The sequence below is a fragment of the Mytilus galloprovincialis genome, chromosome 11 (genome assembly GCF_965363235.1).
Source record: "Mytilus galloprovincialis chromosome 11, xbMytGall1.hap1.1, whole genome shotgun sequence".
Taxonomy (NCBI): Eukaryota; Metazoa; Mollusca; class Bivalvia; order Mytilida; family Mytilidae; genus Mytilus; species Mytilus galloprovincialis.
Window position 1 is genome coordinate 65,318,537 of NC_134848.1, and position 13,380 is coordinate 65,331,916.

At 29.2% G+C, this 13,380-nt stretch overlaps 1 protein-coding gene across 5 annotated transcripts in view; it reads left to right on the top strand.

The window, feature by feature from the left end:
- Positions 1 to 13,042: 13,042 nt before the first annotated feature.
- The window catches only part of LOC143052621 (GTPase IMAP family member 9-like), a 73,623-nt gene continuing 73,285 nt past the window's right edge, over positions 13,043 to 13,380 (top strand). For all 5 annotated transcript variants that reach the window (XM_076225685.1, XM_076225684.1, XM_076225687.1 and 2 more), the window contains exon 1: positions 13,043 to 13,162. The gene's annotated coding sequence lies outside the window, so the exon portion shown is untranslated. The remainder of the gene's footprint in view (positions 13,163 to 13,380) is intronic.

Here is a 13,380-nt window from a genome sequence, read left to right on the forward strand (position 1 = left end):
CAATTTGTTTTTTGATAAATTAGGCGTTATTTTTCTCGTTTTAATTGTTTTACATTGTCATTTCGAAACCTTTCATATCTTACTATGCAGCATGGGCTTTGCTCAATGTTGAAGGCCGTTCGATGACCTATTAGATGTTAATTTCTGTGTTATTTTGTGAAGAGTTGTCTCGTAGGAAATCATACTACATTAATATTATTTTCTTTTTTTTTTATTATTTTCACCAAGATTTCCTCTAAATTAGATTATATTTTTTAAGAGAAAGGCAAAGTCTTTTATCTGAATGTTCAAGTGAAACTTTCTAAATGATGATATCATCTCAGTTTTTAAGTGATATGCTATAAGTTTGAAGCCAAGAACCACTTATGTTTGTCACAGTAAAACCACATTCCAGGCTTAGATTACCTTAGACGAATGTTGGACATTTTTTTGGAATTTTGGATCCTCAATGCTCTTCAACTTTGTAATTGTTTGGCTTTATAATGATTTTGATCTACGCGTCAATTGGGTACTAAATTATAAGTCTGGCGGCCAAAACTATAAGCCTGGTACCTTTGATTACTATTTACACCACTGGGTCGATGCCCTTGCTGGAGAACATTTCGTCCCCGAGTGTATCATCAGCCCAGTAGTCTGTACTTCGGTGTTGACATGAATATCAACGTTATGGTCAATTTTATAATCCTGTTTAAAAAAGTATGAGTTTTTCTAAGATTTTTTTTTTTCAGGCATAGATTACCTTAGCTGTATCTGGCACAACATTTTGGAATTTTGGGTCCTCAATGATCTTCAACTTTTTACTTTTTTGAGCATCACTGATGAGTCTGATGTAGACGAAACGCGCGTCTGGCGTACTAAATGGTATTTAATAGACGTGGGGGTTGATAACCTCTTTATGAACTAATTATTTTAATTTCAAAACCAAGGAGTCACAAAAAACGACTGTTTGTGAGATTTTTGTTTGATAATTTATACCTTTATAATTAAGCCAACGTGTATTTAGTCTCATAAAAGTCATTTTGTTTCAAATACTTTGTAGTAAAAACCATACGCATACACCAACATTGAAAATAAAAAAAAATATATTCACTTGTTTATGATTTACGCATATTTATACATGTTATATTAAAAATTCGTGTTATCAGTACGAGAAATGTGTAATATAAAATTAAAATTTTCTATATTATGGTGGTGTAAAGAAATACACAATGTATATATTCAATAATAGTACGGAAGTAAATGTATTTGTTTTGGTAAAACACGTGCGTTTGTTTACATCACCACGTGTTTTGAGAATACCTGTGATGTTTACGATGTATTTCATTGCACAATATTTGTCGCATTGCGTATTCTAGGTATCGTGTGATTTTGGCTCGTGTTTCGCGTGCATATTGTTTGATATAAATTAAATGTAATGTATAATGGTATTATTCGAAGTTCTGCCTACCCAGGTAGCACAAAAACATTTTATTGATATTTTTAAAATATATTGCAAAATATCACCAAAATATCATTCAAAAACATGTTTTTGACGTGATATGTCTGGCTGTACTCATGTGAATAGCATATTTTCTGGAAATATTTGTTCTGAATGTTTACGGAGCATTATTTTTAAATATCTTGATTTTATATTGAAATAACATAATTTTGATATAATTCAGTTTCAATTGAAAATATCCAGACAACATCTTTCAAACATCTGGACAAAATATTCTTCTAATGTCTAGGATATGTTTTATTGATGTCAACCTTATTCTCATTTTAATAAAAAGTTGAGGCATTGAATTGAATGATTATAAATCAATTCATAAATTCTACTGGTTGATATTATAATATATATATTCAGTAAGTAAGTAAGTAAGTAAGTAATTTTTATTGGTTTAAAATCCAAAATTACAGGATTGATACCAAGACAATACAAATTTGTTATACACAAACATGCAAACATATATATATCATACCAATTTAATAAACATTATATGAGGAGGTGGTACCACAAAGTTATTTAGTGCTTAATAAAGCATTTCTAGAAATGTACATGTCGCTTATAAATTTAACAATAATTCTAATTATATCAGTCTCAACACACGTATACAAAAATTTAAATCTTGCTTCATTAGTTATATTTAAAAAAGAAAGATATTCAGTAGATTAACAACTATCGATTGGAGAGTAAGAAAATCCACTCGTGTCAATAATGTGTTGATATACAAGAAAATGAAAAAAATGAAAGTATATTCAAATTGTATTTGTTGTTTTGGGCTGGTTTTAAATATTTTTTGTTTGTGCATAAAATTATTCAATCATTTAGGTAAATACATTTAAATGACTACACAGATTTGAAAATGTTAGATAAAGAGAAGGAAGAGCACATTTTTTGTTAGAACATTGGAATAATATAATTTTCAAGTATGTGGTATAAAGGGGGGAGATAAGTACCTAATACGTTGGCATATTGTTGGCACAATGTTGGCTTATATTTCTTTATTGGCATGAAATATCAATGATATTTTTTATAAACACTGTTTAAAAAACTTTGAATTAGGCAAAATACGAAGAATTTTCTAGTTCTAGACACAGATTATCGTAGTCCTATTTGGTATGACTTTATCATTTTGATTTTTTACTAGGTCCTCAATGCTCTTAGAACACACTCGTTATTCGCTAGATAATTTTTCTTTTGACTTGATTTGAATTTTCATCTAAGTTAGATTAGAATTGTTAAGACTTTTCTATCAAAAATGAGGAGACATTCATGTTAATCTGATTAAAAAATTATAAAAAAAGTATTTTCTTTTTCATATCAAACATCATGGACTTTACACAAATATCACTAACAAACATAAGAAAAACATTTGTCGTACATCTTACAAATATCAATTAAAAATATTATGTAAAAATGTTTATAAAATATTTTTTTTTTCATATCAAACATGTGCTTCACTCAAATATCACTGACAAACATTTGTAGAACATTTCTAGCATATATCTTACAAATATCTATTAAATATATTATCTTAAAACTATTATGAAACAGTCTTTAACTAATATTTTCTAAATAAAATCGAAAAAAGATATTGTTATGATGTTATTGAAATATTCATTAGATATTACCATTTTTGTAATTTTGATTAGGACAAGAAAAGTATATTGATGTTACATCAAAAAGATTTTGTATTATACATCAAACCTATGCTTTACATAGATGTAAATCAAAAATGTTTTATAAATATTTCTTTTACACATCTAAAAAATATATATATTAAATGTTATATAAAAATGTCCATCAGATATTGATTGAATATTGCAAAGAAATATCTCCTCGACATACAATTGTTCTCATTTATAAAACTGTCTATTTAACGTTTTAAAAACATCAGCAAAGAATATTTATTATTCATTATAAAAAAATATCTACAAAAAATGTGTTTAAATTAGCAATCAAACATTGGGACGAAATATTATTGTTAAAATATCATTAATGCATAATTTCTGATGTAAAAAAATGTCTTTAAAATTATTTTTTGGTAAATATTTTTGAAAAACATATATATAACCAGTCAATAATATCATGAAAATATTATGTGTTAGCTGGGTAACGCTGGTTAGCATAAGCCGTACTTCTGCCTTGCCTGTATTACCCCCACCACCTACACCCCACTATCACCAAGACAATCTGTTGTTTTCATGTTGAAAGTAATGATTTATTAATAATGATTTATTCAACTTATATTTATTGTTTTGTAGATCGGTGTATATTTGTATTTATTGTTAGACAGTGATCGAGCCAGTATGACTGTTTTAGTGTGACAGTCTCAGTAATCATGGTAATGAGAAGAAGCCGTACTGTGCTTGAATGAACTTTGAAACGAACTGTTTGATTTGGATTTATTATACAATGGTTAATAAAAAGTATGCTACCATCACAAGGAGAGCTCATTTCTGATACATGTGTTGAGTTTTATTGTATACATAATTTATTTTCGTTTAAGTCTGGCGAATTAGAACATAACAATATTTATGTCTTCATACATTTGAATGGTATGCTGCTGTTTCCATTTCTAAGTGATCAATAATGGAGATGGTAATTTATTTCATAGAAGAACAAAAACAACTAATCAACATTATGATTGTGAACATGTGTAATAATAGCTCTTACAGACAAAAATTGATGTGTGATTATGTAATTTTCTAAAACTGACACACTTATGCATGCTATTATTTGCATAAATGCAATTGTTGCTGAGTTACTTTTGAACCAATATAAGTCTAAAGTTTTTTAGAGTTAATGCTCTACACAATATTCATATTTAATTATTATTATAATGTAACGGCAATGTCAATGGGTTCATACGTATTTTTATAAAAACAAATAAAGCACACATACAGCTTCCCTGACACGATGAGGTAATTTTGATGTTTACCATTACAGTCAAAAGACTTGAGTGTAATATCGATTTTATAGTTCAGGAAGCAAGCAATTTTACCGAAATATTACCTTTACCTACACGCTCAACTCATTTTGCTGTAATATGGATGATATATTAGAGAAATTGAGACACATTATGGTAGCTATTTTTGTTTCTTTTATTTTGCGGTATAAATAGAATTTGACACATATGTATCAAAAACGGAAATTTGAAAATTCAAAAATGATTTATTCATATTTATGTGTTTATAAGGTTTGATCAGATGATTAAATTTGTATCAAGTTTTGAACCTTGAAATCTGATCATTATGTCAGTTTTCTCCCCGAAGATATCACCAATCAAATATGACCATTTCTTCGGAAATGACATAAATTATTAAATAAACCGAATCTGTTGATCCAATGATCCAATGAAAGTGTCATAATTGCGTGTTTAGAGTAAAACGAAGGCATCAACAATGCCAAATTGATTGGCAAAATATCAACACGTAGACGTATCAGAGTAGATGGTTGTCATTCAAAAGATAACTTAAGATTACAATAGAGTTTAGTTTTATTAATAGTAAATACGAAGCCAGTGAAATGATATGAAATATAAATCTAAAACACGTATACATGTATCTGTTTATGATCATACTTTTTAACCCAACCACTTAATGTCAAACGTTCACAAGGAAATGTGAGGTGTATGTACATGTGTCAAAAAAAAAATAACACAGACACACAACTATTTGTGTATGTTGAACTCATATCATATTGTCCCCAAATCGGATTCTGAATGTCGGTAAGTAACAGTAAACAAAACTTTGATTTTTTTTAAAACTTAGGCTTTTCTACATCAGGATTAGATTACCTTAGACACTACGCGCGTCTGGAGTAAATATAAAATTTCGGTCCTGGCACTATATCTATAATGAGTTTATCATAAAGCTTGATTCAATAAAATTAACGGTACCAATTTTCTTGCACCAGATGCACATGTCGACAATACATGTCTCTTCAGTGATGCTCGTGGCCAAAATATTTAAAATCCAAAACTTCTATTGTATCCGGATTATTTTGTCAACATTAAATTAGTGTTTTCTTTAAACGAACACTCATTTTAATTTGACGACCTATATATCGTCAACCAGTTTAATCACAGTACATTAACTTTCAATTGAAAAGGTATATTAAACTATCAAAATGGGATTGTTCTCAAATAGACGTCAAGATCAACAACAAGTCAATACACTGTGCAGAGGGGATAGCTGGAGTAGGAATGTGATTACGAACCCAAAACATATGCTTAAGAGAAGACTAATAATTTTCTATAAATGTTTACTCTATATTTTCTCTGAACAGTCCCTAGCCAAAACAATTTTAATTATATTTCCCTTTTATATCTTTTTTCAAAAGAAATATCAAAAACGTTTTTTTTTTGTTGATGCCATATTTGTTCATTTATAAGTGATTAAATTTATAATACAATGTTGACGGCTGTATACCAATGATTAACATTTCTTTTCTTATTTGCTTGTTAATTTTGCATTTACATCTTAGTGTAAAAAATATTCTATGCCACTTACGTATAAGTGAAAATTTAAAATCTATCAAAAAAAAATTAAATACATCATGTACTGCACACAGAAATATGAAAGTTGTTTTTCATTTACATGATTTTTTTTTATGAGTTTGAGAGTTTGAATTTGCTATCAGATAATGGAATTTCTGCTTTGAATCATTAATTACGTATTCGAAAGGCACCAGGCTCACGAAACTAGATATCTGATACCAGGCAAAATGACGCACTTGCAGACCAAGGAATTCTTAGCGATCATTGTTGAGTTAAATACGGTTCTCTTGAATCACAGTGTAATTCTTTTTCTTCCCCCCCCCTTTTTCATGATTTCTCTGTTTCCTATCGTGTAAATGAAACATACGTGCTACGATCGATTTTAGAACGTGTTTTACAATCGATTTTGGGAGGTTTTATCCTAACTGAATTGATGTTATTATTTCTTGTTCTTTGATGCTTCTGTTTGATATCTTAATAAGGTTTTTCAAGATGTATGTTTTGAAGTGATATACGCAGTGAAATTTTAAATTAAAACCAGTGATTTTTATTGTTTTCATATGCTAATAGTCATGTATGTCAAATATAAGGTAATATTATCAATAGTGTCATGTGTTAATTTTATATATTTAGAGTAGAATTACCTATTTGAAATATTTCCAAGACGCAAATTAAATGTAAAACATTTCTTTTTGAACAGCCATGAGCTTGTTAAAACATTTTAAAGTCCTTGTATAATTGGTCATTATTAATTAAACTATCATAGTTTCCCAGCAACTATACACCATTTGTTTACAACGACTTTAAAAGTTTTCGGTTTTTAAACTGACATCCATAGCAAATAACTGGGAGGGTAAAAGAGCAGATTGTTACCCCGAGAAAACATGTTAACCGAGGAGAAATTTATTTTACTGAATGTCCTATCATAAGTATCTTTTACAGATGAATTTTATTTTGAATATTTTCTACGCCGTCGCGAACATAAGAAGGTAAAGGTTATAAGAAAAACAGAAGCAATATGTTTTATTTTTTATTTTGACAGTCATGAGTCAAATAATAAAATCTGACCCAAAACGTAAAACTTAAGCATTTTTTTAAATAACTTGATGTAAAGTAAATTCATTGTCCTTTATTTTATCAATATTTCATTGGTCTAGACTAGAGGGTAGTATAAAAAATCAATTGTCACCCGCTCATCAATGTTATAGAGTAAATTATCGTACTTCTATATAGCCAAACAAAATATGGCATTTTAATGTGAAGTATAATGAAGAGTGGTTGAATTGGTTGTGTAAGCCTACTTAGTACATTGTACTAAATAAGAAGTTCAAATGAATTCGAACCTGAATGTAATAAGCCTTCGCTTTTAAATACATGTAACATGCAATTTTTATTCGAAAAAAACCCCATTGGAATCTGCACCATTTATCCTGATATGAAAAGTTGGTATATAGTCATATACCGTCATATAGTAAAAACATTTCGTAAAAGTCATATAGTACAAACATAATACATTAATTTACGTTTGAATTTAAATAAAAGTGTTAAATAATCAATGCAATATCAATATTTTTCAAATAGGAACGTTTTGATGACGAATTGTACTTTGTAAAATTTGCCCATACTTATGACTATTGATAGCTACTGGTACATCAGATAAGATAATCTATATTGATCTGGTGGTCGTTTCTACAGCACAATAACACGTTTGTCAAAGTTTACCTAAAAGCTTTTAAATAAATGAGATCAGTTCTTTTACGTTCTTCAACGTTTGGTTTAATTGGATTTATTAAAAAAAAAGGAAAGTTAGAATGACCATCACAATACTTGTATTTAGATGAATAAGGATTGAGATGCAGTAAATTGAACAATCTTTAGATTTTCAAGAAGCTGAACACTTGAATTAAAAAAGTAAATCAGACAAATAAAAACTGGCAAAGCATAACCAAAAAAAGGAAGTTAAACAGATTCGCGATAAAAAAGGAAGTTAAACAGATTCGCGGTAAGGCTATATCATAACGATTCTGGACGGAGTTGAAAATGAAGTCTGCTCTTTGGTCGAATGGTTGTCTTCTTGACACATTTCCCATTTCCATTTTCTATTTTAAAGATATAAAAAAAGCACTAAGATATATTTAAATACTTTTTAGTATAGATTTCTTGAGCGCACAAGCGTTGTGTAGAACATATTTTCTTTTCGGTTCTGACATATAAGCAGTACGCGATCTTTGGTCGTTACAACTATATGGAACTGAAAAAAATAAGCATACTAGTATTAAAGGAACAACTTTTACACAACAGAAAATATTGAATTTTATACACATTTTGGTAACGATAAAAAAAAAACGTGTTCGGAGTACATATATTTTTTGTTTTAAAATGTATCATTTATAGTACTATCCCTTTCACTTGAAACTGGCTATGTTTTAGTCGTCTTTCACTCATTACTTTCTGATAAGGTTATTTGGTTTAACCTATTGTAAGATTTTCATTTCGTTTGGTATTTGATATAATATTTCGGTAATTCTTATGTATTTCACTCAATGATGGACTGTTTTGTAGTTAACATTTACAAATAATCTGAGATTACATTTAGCTAACATGATACAGTTAAAAACCTTCCGTAATAGACCACTGTCGAGTCCATCCGTCACAGGAAAACTCTCGTCAATTATGCGCGCTTTTATGAAGTCATTTACCAGACAGAGGGGATCGCCTGTACTGTTAACGTTCATCAAGCGTCTTAGTGATCGTCATTGTGCAGGATGAACAAGAAATAATATTTGCTTTGTAAGTACGTAATTACTATTCCCTAAAATAAAGACAGCAGAGCTGATTGTCAATAATGAGAATTTGATTTGCCGATTAATTCGTGCAAAGTAGTATTATCGTTTTCCAACCACTCGCTCAACATTGAAACAGAAGTGACGATGCCCCTAAACGCACGAATGATGTTCACTTAAACCAGAGTTTTTGACGGAAATGCATCGAACTCGAAAGTTGAAACTTGGACTTCAAGATCTGAAAATAGCTTCAACAGTTTTAACTTATGTATAACTTTTGTATGGTACGGATAAATAAACTGATATGTTAAAGAAAACATTACAATTTTATCTTGATCGTAGTAATCGAAGGCGAGATTTAAGGTTTCGCACACTATTTGCTATTTTATTTTAATAATGGTTATGTTTTGTACTTGTTTTATGCGTATTTCAACTGCAGGTATGACATAAACAGAACGATTTTTTTTACTTAAGTTATATATCTATCAGATAATTGACGTCCTTCCATGATATATATACAAAAACGTCTAACTTATGCCCAGAAAATACTACTTTATTTTGTTTATGAAGTCCACATTCATGAGTCAGTTTTAAATCAACGGTTATAATTTTATTTCGTTACAACAATCGCAAAATTGTTCCTAAAATTAACATCAACGGAATTTCCCTTATATGAAATTATTTGCAACACATTTCAATGAACTATTATTCGGATGATATAACCAAAATTCAGGCAAAAATATTTGTTTTACTATGAAACTGACATTTTGTATTACCCATATTAACTATCATAGTGATTTCAATTTTAGAGTTTCTTGACCCAATAAACAGCATAAGGACAAGGGCCTAGCATCTGAAACTCAATATATTCATTATTTTCTCTTTATATGTTTAGACATAACAACAAAATAGATATAGACAAATTTGTTATTGTAAACACGGTACTTGCATTTACGTAAGAGATTATTGTCAATATATTTTATCAAAGTTTGTCAATATAAACAGCGTTATCAAGTATTTATAGTTTGTCACGCCGTGGTGACGTTGTTTGTCATGATAACAATTCATGATTCAAATATATGCGTTTTATAAAGTTCGGTTAAATGTTATATTTTCAAAATAGAAAAATACATTGTTCGGATATCTTTATTCGAATAAAAAAACAAGTAGTTTTTATAAAATACAAATTTAAACACCAACGTAACCATGGTAACTAGAAAAAATTAAAATGTTCAATGAAAATCAATATGAACAAATTAATGGTTATGTTAATTTACTGTAAATTGTAGAAATGCTTATCTGCAGTGGTGCAGTACAATTTGTACTATTCATGCATGCTAATTAACAAAATACTGAATGATCATAAATGTAAAAAAAAAAAATACACATAGGTTAGTTTACTTAAATGTCTTCCTATAATTTATAAAATACTGAAGTAGTATTCATAAAATTAATTACTGCAGTTTTTGAGCTAGCATACTGTAAGAGCTATTTGCAAACTGGATTGAATAATCTTCCAAAAAGTAATAAATTCTGATTCAAGAGACTTTGAAGATTTATTATGAAAACACTGGTTTCTGAAGTCAGGGCTAATATCATGGAAAAATTGAAATGTTTTCTTTTGTAGAATGTACTCTCATTCAGCTTTAGAATACGTTTAAAATACAAAAAAATATATGTTGTTTGAGGATAGATAAAATCTATTCGGTCATAATGTAACGGTTGACTTGTTTCACGCTATCATAACCATTTTAGATCAACATTGAACACAATAAAAAGTCAAAATTTAAAATACATTGACTTTTAACCGGAACCAATATTATCAAGTTCTGGTTCAAGGATCTCAGCTGCCGAAAATGTGCGATTTACAATTTCTGACGAATTATACAGTTAGCGATGATAATAGTTGTCAAAGGTACAAGGATTATAATTTAGTACGCCAGACGCGCGTTTCGTCTTCATACAACTCATCAGTGACGCTTATATCAAAATATTTATAAAGCCAAACAAGTACGAAGTTGAAGAGCATTGAGGATCCAAAATTCCAAAAAGTTGTGCCAAATACGGCTAAGGTAATAAAGATATTTATATATGCCTGGGATAAGAAAATCCTCAATTTTTGTGAAAAATACGAAGTTTTGTAAACAGGAAATTTATAGAAATAACCACATTATTGATATTCATGTCAAACCGAAGTAAATACCATAACTGTGGCGATGGATTAAGGTCAATGTAATAATGATCTTCAAGTAGTTGAAGTTGAATCCGTACTCTGAAAAGGTTAAAATGAAGAAGCTTGTCGTCTAGCTGCCAATATTACACGCATTATAAGATCAATATTTACTGCACCAACATAATTAGTACTGACATTTACCTGGTCTCAGCTACTGTAGATATCACATTATCCATCACACGTTAAGCAACAACAGTATCAATCGTGTTATTAATATTTCTCGGCCGTATCGTACTTATAAATGTCTTAAATTAGAATCTATATCAGTGGCACATTTCTCGCTTGAACTGATATGGCACTATAATAGGTTACAATTTCAAGATTCATCACACGAGTCATTAGAACGAAAAGCAAAGGTGTAATTTGTATCAGAATTTAATCCTGAACTGTTTATTTGATCTGATTGTCATTCGTGTCAATATTTCAAAATTTTACTTAATTGTGTAGGGCTAATTCAAACCATGGAAAGTTTTTGATACGGATGTTCAAAGTGAAAATATATACCACAACTTTATTATAAAGATAATAATCTTTATGTAAATAGGAACTGGTAGGTATGACGTCGCGTATGGTGTTGGTGATAATACGGGTTTTGCTTCCGAGTACGGCTTTATTGCATTTGTTCGAAGTTTCGGAATTCACAACTATATAAATGTATGTATCAAAATGTGCGTAATTAAAATCAGAAATGGAATATGCCTTAAAATCGATACTTTTATTCATTTTGTTACTCGAATGATCCCTAATAACACCGATTTTGAGCGTGTAGACAAGTGACACCGCGACATATAATCAGCGTTGCTTTGAAGTTATTCTTGTCATTTTTTAAACTTATTTAAAAAAAAATTGTACTCCTAGCAAGGACAGTCTTTTGTGTTAATGGTGTATGTTTTATTGATGACGTCATCGTTAACTGGACGCGTTAACTGAAAAAAGTAAAAAATATGGTTAGGGGAGAAGTGAAGAATGATTTTAAAAAGTAATTCAAATAGATTATTCCGAAAATGATATATCATTTTATTCCGTATATGACAAGCAAAAAAAATTGAAGTTTTTTTTTACAATATTTCAAAAGATCGTGGCAGAATTAATGATTTTTTGAAATTTGTATTTCTGCCACAAAACCTAAATCTCGCATATTTTAAAGAGCTCTTCAAAATTCGAACGAATGCTGCAGACCCAGAATAACAATTGACATATCCACTCTTTCTGTGTCAAAATTATACAACAAATATATAACTTTGTATGTCTTCAATTAGTAAGTATTGTTAAAATTATGTCCTAAATTGTTCATTTTATTAAATCCGTTGAAATGTCACACTCGCCGTTTTCTGACGTTTTGGCGTATTTGCTAAGTGTCTTATGAAAAGCAATAGGCATTTGCAGTCTTTTCTACGATCCCAAATTGAATTCTAACATGGAAATGTCTTTTTGAAGAGTATGAAAAAAAAATTGTGTCAAAGTTTCAAGAGAAAATATTAAAAAAAAAATTAAACGCGACCTTTTTGTTTTTGTCTAGTCAAAATGTCACAAAACGTCTTTTTACATTTTTGTTGCAAGTATGATACGGCACATCATACAGTTTTGGAGTGGTGACAGTTTGAAATTATAATAGCATAAAAATACCATATAACATTAAAACCTACTTTTCAGGGATTTATTTGAACCCACATGTAACATGAAATTTTTATTCGAAAAAAAACCATTGAAATATGCAACAGTTATCCTTATATGAAAAGTTGTTATATAGACAGTTGTCAAATGTGTAAGATGCAGTAATATTCAATATGTTTTGTTAACGTCATATAGTACATACGTTTTGTAAAAGTCATATAGTACAAACATAATACATTAAGATACGTTTGAATTTTAAAATAAAAATGGTAAATAATCAATGCAATATCAATATTTTTAAAATTGAATAGTTTTGGTGACGAATTGCACTTTGTAAAATGTGCTCATAATATCAATCAAAAACATTGACATAACCATTGATAGCTATAAATACATCAGATAACGTAATCTATATTGATCTGGTTATCGTTTCTGCAGCGCAATAACACTTCTTTCAAAGTTTACCTAAAAGCTTTTAAATAATCTAGTTCAGTTCTTTTACGTTCTTCAACGTTTGGTGTAATTGGATTTATTTAACAAAAAAAAGGGTAAGCTAGAATGACAATCACAATACTTGTTTTTGGATAAACAAGAATTGAGATGCAGTAAATTAAAAACTCTTTAGATTTCCAAGTAAATAAACACTTGAACTAAAAAAGAAAATCGGACAAATAAAAACTAGCAAAGCATCACCAAAAAAGGACGTTAAACAGATTCGCGGTAAGGCTATATCATAACGATTCTTGACGAAGTTGAAGATGAAGTC